Here is a 9,050-nt window from a genome sequence, read left to right on the forward strand (position 1 = left end):
TGACTGGAAATATTATACTATTCCAAAGTAATATTTCTTTTTTGTGAATTCAGTGTCAGGTCATACTGGCAGTTTTGGGTAGCAAAAGTGTGTCTGGCTCTGTTCTCTCTCTTTCTCTCTCTCTTTCTCTGAACAAGCAATTACTAGTAAGCTGACTTGATTTATTATTAAAATTATACATATACAGGATGGCTCAAAAATAATTTTATTTATATGGAATTTGATATTTTGTCATTTTATTTTAGTCCCAAGGGCTTTAAAACTGACTATAGAATATCAAACAGAACAGAACCTATTATCACTCAACTTTTTTCTTTGTGGTTATCTCAGTAGTCAGTAGTCTACCAAACTGGCTCAGATCCACTCTCAAACTAAATTATCCCTCTATGTAATAATATTAGTTCTGAGTATTTATGAAAAGTTCAACCTTATTGTATCATGGGTATACACAATTGCTCCAAAGACAAAAGCCGTCAATATGAGCATTTGCCTTCATTTATATTATTAAATAAATCCAGACTAATAAGTGACCATTTACAACAATGATAGTACCTGATATTCTCTATCAGAGATATTCTGGGAGTGCTGTTTAAGTGCTTTGTGGCTATACCAGGAATTTTCATTGTGCAGAAAAGCAGAAAACAATTATGAGAGTAAAAACTACCTTTATTTCTGTCTCTCTCTCTCTCTCTAGTGTTTCGCTAGTGCTTGGATACCATCAAAACAAAAAGGTTTCTCAGTATGCCAGAGCCTTGATCAGACTGCTGGCCTACCAGGAATCCCCTTTAATGACCAAAACATGTGAAAATTTACTTGAAGAAAGTTGTCAGAATTGTACATAGGGTGTGGCAGTAACTCCCAGACAGTTCCTATAAAGTGCAAGTGGTGTTTGTAAATTATTGTCAGTACAGTTTCCTATAGACAGACACACCTCTTCTGCAAGTTGATGACAAATTATCTTTTCATTTTCAGGGATCAGGTGTTCACTCACTGAATGTTCATGGAACTGACTGCAGTGGGCAATTATATTATACTTTTAAGCATGTACCCACTATCAAATCTTTATTGCAGTTCAACTAAAGGATATGCAGAATTTTGACGACATGGTGTTTACAGCAGCAACACCTAATACACTTAAAAACACAGGGCATAGTTTATAAGAGTGAAACCAGAAATAGGAAATATTCAGCTTATTGCATGCTAACTTGACTGCAGTTATTCATTCATTGCGCAATAGTTGAAAGACGCCTATTTGGACGAGCTTTCTGATTCTTTAGTTTCTAGTTCAGAAACTGTAGATGTTGAAGTCTAATTCAAAATTTATTCCAAATATAAAAAACTTTATGAGGGAATGAACATGGACATGTGTTAGACTGCTCCGTGATGAGGCCTCTCTTCCTTACACTCATCTGAAACCAATTAGGTAAAGCAAAACCTTAAATTGCATCTGGAAGTGGCTAGGTAAAGTCAATCTGACATAATTATCACTCTTTGAATGAGAGAGGGGAAAAGAGAGAGAGAGAGAGAGAGAGACACAAACATACTGTACTTACACAGAAATCCTTAAAAGATAAGCAAAAACAGAAAGTATTTACAGTCACCAAGTGGTAAATTTAACAGAACTGAGGAATATTGTGTGCAATCCAACATAAACTTGAAATTCCTTTCTTCTTTAAAGCTGTCTTCTGGTAGATAGGGGGAAAAGATTTTAATTCCTGCAGAGCTTCTCAGCTGGGTGCCGAGAGTGTCTGTGTCTGACTCTTATCTCTGAGTTTATCTTCAGGGCAGCTAGTAGAGGCCACTCCTGATATCAGCACCCTTTCATTTAAAAACTGAGCCTCTCTGTCTCTTAACAAGGATGACTACGCTTAGTGATTCATCTTGGATTTGATTAAAATGGCATGTTACCATTTCCAATCTGACATATTCACAAGCATGAGATGTAAAAACACATATCGCAGCCTATGCCAGCCCTATACATGGTGTACATAATAACAGCACATTGATCTTCCTACAACACATGATTCAGAAATCCTCTGTCTCAGGACCAGCTGTTGAAGCGTTTGAGTCAGATTTGCCCCTCACACATGCCCACCCCCTTTTTTCACCTTTTCTAGGGGGTGTGTTAATCCACTTAGGTGCCAAAATGCAAGAAGTCCCATTTATTGCTTTGTTGTCGGTTCTTTAGAGTAAGTTTTAGTTTAGCAATGTTTACATGTCAGGCTGATTCGAACAAACCCAACATTTGGCCTTGCTTCTAAACAATATAATTAACCCAGTGATTCATTCACTGATTTGTTCATCTGATACTAGCTATCCTTTCGAGATGTAATGATTCTTGTGTATCTTTGTGTTTTTTTAGCATTTTATTCATGTCACAAGTTGTATGTCCTCTTAATAAATCAGTTTTTCTTAAACCAGAATGGTTTTTCTAATGCACTTGGTTAGAGCTAAGCTAACCATTTCTCTGTCATCGTCCTTTGCCTAAATCACCAAAGGAAGTGGGTGGTGTTAACACTCATTATCACTTTTCCCATAAGGGGAAATTTGGTGGTAAAAGGAAAGAAATGGAAGAACTATGCTCAGAATGGTCTACTTAGTCAGAGAAGTAGAAGCCTGAGGTCTGAGTGTTTCCTGGAATAAAAAAAAACAACAAAAAAACAAAAACTTGGCTTAGAGCTCCATACAGAGTCTGGTGCTCAAACTTGCTATGAGTCACTCCGTTAGAGATAATAACCTTCTTTTCATGCACAATAATCCTAACATACCCCTCTTTCCAATTCAAAAAAGACCAGGGAAAGAGATACAGTAAAAAAAAAAACAGTTTTTAAACTGGGCTGGAAATAGGAACCGAGGTATAATTTATACATTCTGCTACTCAGCTTAAGGAAAACTACAAGTAAACCTGAAATGAACATAATATTATATGTGTAATCTTATGAATGCAGTGCAATACAAAGAAGTGAGCGACTTTTCGCCAGGGTCTGTAGTAATTTCTCCACTGTTCCAGACCATGACATCATCATCCCAGAGGAGAGGGGAGGGGTGCAGCTGCAACCCCCATCAGCTTTAAACCAGACTGTAGTGAATATCAGAACTCAGCACGAAATCATCCTGCAGTCATCTGTCTTGGAAATTAACCCTAAACAAATGTCCTCACCCTGTATTTTTTCTTTCACTCGCCCACTAGATTATCTTTGGGTATCTGAAGAAAAATGAAGAAATATGATTTATGTTGATTTTTACTGTAAAATATCATGTAAATTTTATATTATTGGCTAAACTTGCTTCTTTCTTTCAATCATCTTTAGTAGCTGCTTTATTAGAGGTTTATAAGGTGGTGAGGCGGGAGGGCATCCTAAATGGCATGCCAGTCCAGTGCAGTGTTCGATCAAACTTGTCTAAATTAATACTTGTCTAATTAAGCATGTCTGTGTCCTTTTACAGGAAAAAGGTTGTGGAGTAAGTTGGTTGGTTACATAACATTCTGTGTGATGTATCTTATTTATCCGGTACTTTATTTGTTGCTTTATGGCTACAACTCCAAGATTACAATTGCAAAATTTTGTCAATTTATTGAATATTGGGAAGTAAAACACTGGAGCGGCAAGTTCTATGTATATACTTGGTGGGTATGAAATATTGGGTATATTGGGTATCACTGTGCTCCCTGGGTCCCCATTTCCACCCCTGTTGTGGTCTACCCTTGTTTATATGGATTTTCTCCAGTTTCACCAGGTTGTCCTCACCACCTATCTGATGCCCAGTTTTCCCAAAGTAGTTCCTGGATCCATTCAAACCCAAAATAAATTAAAGCTGTTATTTAAAGTGAGGTTTTTTTTGCAAACTGTTATAATAGCCTGATTACCAACCGTGTTATAACTGGAAAAACATTATTTAAAGAGTCAGATGTGTGGGCTGCAAGTTATAAACCTTTAGCACAGTGGCCATAGATTCAGGGCTGCTTCTTTTGCTATTCTATTTATTCAAACCCTTTAAAGGTTGAGAGCTGTCTCCTGAGTGTCCAAGAAAAGAAGTTTTAAATTAATAGTCAAGGTCAATCTTGGTGTTTGTGAGTTTGTGCAAACAAATCATTCAGATGTCTGCTCATAATGCATCATTTATTTGTTAATGTAACTGTGTGCTTAAGAGAGAAAGAGAGAGAGAGAGAGAGAGAGAGAGAGGAGACTTGGGAGAGTACTAAACACTGCAAAAGATCTGCAGCATATTAAGACATCTACAGTATTGAGGGTTGTAACCCTGATCTTACCATCTTGTCTATTACACCTCTAGAAAGCTCAGGTTATGAGTTAAAAATCTATCACAATTAACCTTATTAATATTAACAATAAATACCAGTCACATGCTCAGCCCTCAAAGCAAGCTAACTAGAGCTCTTAACCTCATCGGTATGGTAATCCAGTCTGCCTTCACCCTCTTTGGTAGTGTTATAAATTATCCCAGAGAATTACTATTTCCATGTAATGACTGCTTCCAATGGGGGAGGATTGTGTCCATAGTTACACCAAAACACATGGAGAGAATTCCTGGGATGTGAGTATGTAGCAGCCAGTATGATAGTGTTGAGTCACAAAAGTAGTTTTTCATTTGTGGTTGAGGATCTGTATGTGAGAAATCATTTGCAGGAGAGACTGGGTTAGCATGGCATGCAAGTTTTCCGGAGTACACACATTCACAAGCACGTGTGATACTGCTCAGAAAAATCAGTGATCGTTTTCAGTACTTTTAGTGTCGAGTGGACAGAGCATTGCTGTCTACAGTATGTACATTTAGAAAGAAACATCTGGGACAGTCCATATACATATACATTTGTATATTCACAAGTATATAGTGCTTCTGTAAAGAAGGAGCTATATTGGAAAGTATGTTTTTCTTTTTCCTCATAATAAAGTGAGGTGCATATTGTAAAGCTTCAGCATTACATCACAGTGTTGCTATGTCAAAATCGATCTCTGGTCATGTGGACAAACTACAAGCTGTGTGTTGCAACAGTGGAAATGTGTGCTAAGGACAAGGACTGGGTGGAGGCAAAAGAAAAACAGTCCAACTGCAGGCTAAATTAATCCAGCCAATCCCCTCCTTAGGTGATAAGGGAAGTGCTTATCACTGTGGAGAGCAGGGCTCTCACTGCTGATCTTTATCACCATAATGCCCCACAACACCCACCCACCACACATCCGCTCCATAGAGATGTTCGGGTGGATGGCTCTTCTATCTTTTTCATTGGTTAAATGGTATTAGCTATAGACTTATTAACTCCAAAGTCTGTCAATACTGTAGATACTATATTTTTTCAAAAGTCAATATCTTCAAAGATAATAATTTTTACAATGTTAAAAAACATATTAGCAAAAAATAAGGATTGGATTAATTATTGGATTAGATAGGATGATATTACAGTAATTAAGCAATATCAGATGAGAGGGAGTGCTGTTGTGCTGGTTATCAGCATTACTGTGATGTGCAGCATCAGTCATGCATGATATTACATGCATCTAACATGATATTGCTTTTATACAACTGTTCCATAAAAAACATTTATTATTAACTGCTTATGATTTGTTTGATTAACCAGTGATTTTGCTCTGCCAACACACACTGATGAAACTAAATAAGCATGACTGGCTAAGCTGGTGAACAACACCAACAATGTAATTAAAAATGTGAAAGTAGTTTTGAATTCTTGCTGGAACTACAGTTTGTTGTCAAAAGGTTAGGGGAATTAGACATTCCTGTAAATCACATAATTCTTTAGCTCCGTTAAACTTCTGGGTTCCAGGGTTAAACTCTAAATTGTGTTAAATAGAATGCTAGTATTCAACTCATATATTATAGGATACATCACTACATCAAATTCAGGTAATTATGGTAAGATCTGTCAATTTCTGTCAATTTCTCACCTGAAACTAACATAAGCACATGATATTAGAAATCAGCTAATTAATTTAAACTTCTTACCTCAGTAATACTTAATGTTCATCATAATATAAAGTCTCTGAGTACAGGTTCTCTATATCTCTGACATAATCCATTCTTAAATTAAGAGCAAAAAGGAAAAAGGTATTAAAGTCATTACTGTGAGTAATGCAATATCTAACTTTCAAATGTTTTTGTTTTCAGAGTTTGCTATTTTTTCCAGGCATTGCTCTGGCTAATCATAAAAAAACTCTGTTGTATAAATGAAAAGCCGGTGCCCCATACAGAGAACAGCAGGAGAGGAATGAGCATCTACATATATCCATATTTTCCAATGCGGAATAAATCAGGATAAAATACAATAGTCTTTAAAATTCTAAAAGTAGGATAAGTAGATGTTTGTCTCATCCTTATAAAAAGAAGTGGCTTCTCAGTGGTGACGTCTTTCTGTTTCCTGGCATTCTCCCTGGAGATTTTCACAATTTAAAGTTTTTAAATACATCCTTCATGTTCCTTCTCTTTAATGACTTGATGACTAAGACACAATTGAGCCGAACAAACATACAAACCACGTACACCATGTATTTGTTAAATTTAAGTGTATATGCATTGCACGCATAACAGGCATGGACTGACTAAAGAAGTGCTGCTAATGCCATTGCATCTTGTGAGTAAGAGTGAGTCTATGGAAACCTTATACATACTCACACATTTTCTGATGGTGATTTAGTATAATGAAGGGAGTTTTTTTAAAAATCAGGAAACGTGTAAAATTGGCAACGATAACGAAAAATTTTATATGCTTCTAAGCTGCTAATGATAAACACTGCATGGCAGCAAATATATGGCTTTATTGTTGAACTATGCTGATCCTAAATTATTTTTAGCTTACACCACCATGAATGGGGGACACACATGGAAAATAGCTTCATCCACATTTTGTTCCAAACAACAATGACACCTTTCCAAGCATTCCTCTGGAGACATCTGCCAGAGTAACACAACAAAAAAATGACTTCATAGTCATGTGGCCAAAAATGAAAGCACATTTAAACCCCTTTGCATCACAAACATATGTCAGACTTCCAGAAACTTTCACCACAAAGGTGAAGGCACAATATTGTCTAGCATGTCTTTGTATGCTTTAACATTATGATTTCCATTTCCATTTCCATTATGATTTTTTAGTATAACTAAGAGAACCAAAACTATTTCATCATGCCAGTGTCCCTGTGCACAAAAAAGGTCCACGAAGACACGGTTTGCCAAGGTTGGTTTGGAAGCCTTTGAATAGCCTGGAGTGAGCTTTGACCTCAACCCCACTGAACACCAGTTATGAATCAATGACAACCCCAAGTTCCTTGCTCAACATCAGAGACCAGTTGCACAAATCCTCTAGTGGCTGAATAAACAAATCCTGACGTTCCAAGATGTAGTGTAAAGGTTTCCCACAGTAACGGATGCTAAGACAGCAAAATGTAGGAAACTGTATTACTGCAATGGCTTTTGAATGGAATGTTCAACAAGGGCAAGTACACATGGGCGTCATAGGTCTTTAGCAGCGGTGTAAAGTATTTGAGTAAATGGACTTCATTACTGTACTTAAGTTTTTTGGCTACTTTGTACTTGTACTAAGTATCAAAGATATAAGCAACGTTTACTCTCTACTCGACTACATATTTGATTAAATTTATGTACTTTTTAGTCCAGTACATTTGAACGGACACTTACCGTTACTCATTACATTGTGATTGTGAGCGACAAGTCGGCATCTTTATCTGCCTTGGCTAATTGCTTGGGCGAAGGAGGCGATATCACTCTCCTACCCTTATCTGCTGCTTGCGAGCGACTTTTTAGCAGGACAGGCCTCATTTTCAGTCCAAAAAGAGCTAGAATAAGTTCCAAGAACTTTGAGAACCAGCTTTTGTTGAATAAATAAATGTACAGTACATACTATCTATCTAAATATACAGTATTATATTGCTTTGAATAAGAAGGCTAAAGTTAGAAGGCTAAATAAATTTTCCCTTCCAGTCATTAAATATCCTGTTACACAGTAATACTTGTCCTCCTCACACTCTATGACCCCCAGTTTGATCTTGAGCTGTGTGGAATTCTGCTTGTTCTCCTTGTGTCCATGCGTGTTTCGTCCAGTGCCCTAACAAGAATATTGGGATATGTGTTGTACTCACAAATATTTTGCCTGTTTATTTTATTTTAATGTGACCTATGATGGATTAGTAACCCAAACAATGTGCCATGACCCTGACCTGGATTTAGTGGTTACTGAAGATAAATGATAAATAAATAGTTTTACTGGGAAAGTTATTATTTAATTTGTCTTATTATAGTCTGTTTCCATTTTTAGATGGTTAAATAAGTAAATTAAAAAAGTAGATCAAAAAGAAGATCAAAAGTAACTCCATATAACAAACAAGATTATTTTTGCCACATTTAACCAGGGAATATTAAATCAACTACTGGTGCTGGTTGCCTAATATGCCTAATTATACCAGAATATATATTTTTTCTGATTATTATCTAGTTTTCAGAGTCATTGAGAGTGCATTAATATTCTACTCAGACATTTTATTTTCTATGTAAATAAACCCTCAGGGCTTTAAGTATGAGAAAACACTCACTGCTTCATTCTAAACCACTCAAGCAGCATAAAAAAAGAGCACAATAAATGCACTCTTACAACCGCACCACTGGACACTGCCTCCATTCCACTACTTTTTTATAAGCAGAAACCACACTTTTTCAGTCACACCAATGCATGCTACCATGACGAGGCAAAAAGAAAACAGGGAAGAATGTATTTGTTTTCCCACCCTTCTTCTACATTTTGACACTGCTCCCATTTTTCCATCAGTGCCGACCCCCTTTAGCAGTGCAACATAAACATGGACAGACAATTTGATGGACTAACTGATGAAACGCCTGAGACAGTGGCTGAGTTGTGGCTTTAATAATATATACTGGTTGGGTCATTCTATTTTCGGTACTCTAAATCTTCTAAGAAGGATTAGTGTGTGAAAGACGTCAGGAAAAGACAAATAATACCACATAATCTACATTTATGGTGTATATAAGCTCAAATGCATTTAACT

The sequence above is a fragment of the Clarias gariepinus genome, chromosome 5, assembly GCF_024256425.1.
Source record: "Clarias gariepinus isolate MV-2021 ecotype Netherlands chromosome 5, CGAR_prim_01v2, whole genome shotgun sequence".
Taxonomy (NCBI): domain Eukaryota; kingdom Metazoa; phylum Chordata; class Actinopteri; order Siluriformes; family Clariidae; genus Clarias; species Clarias gariepinus.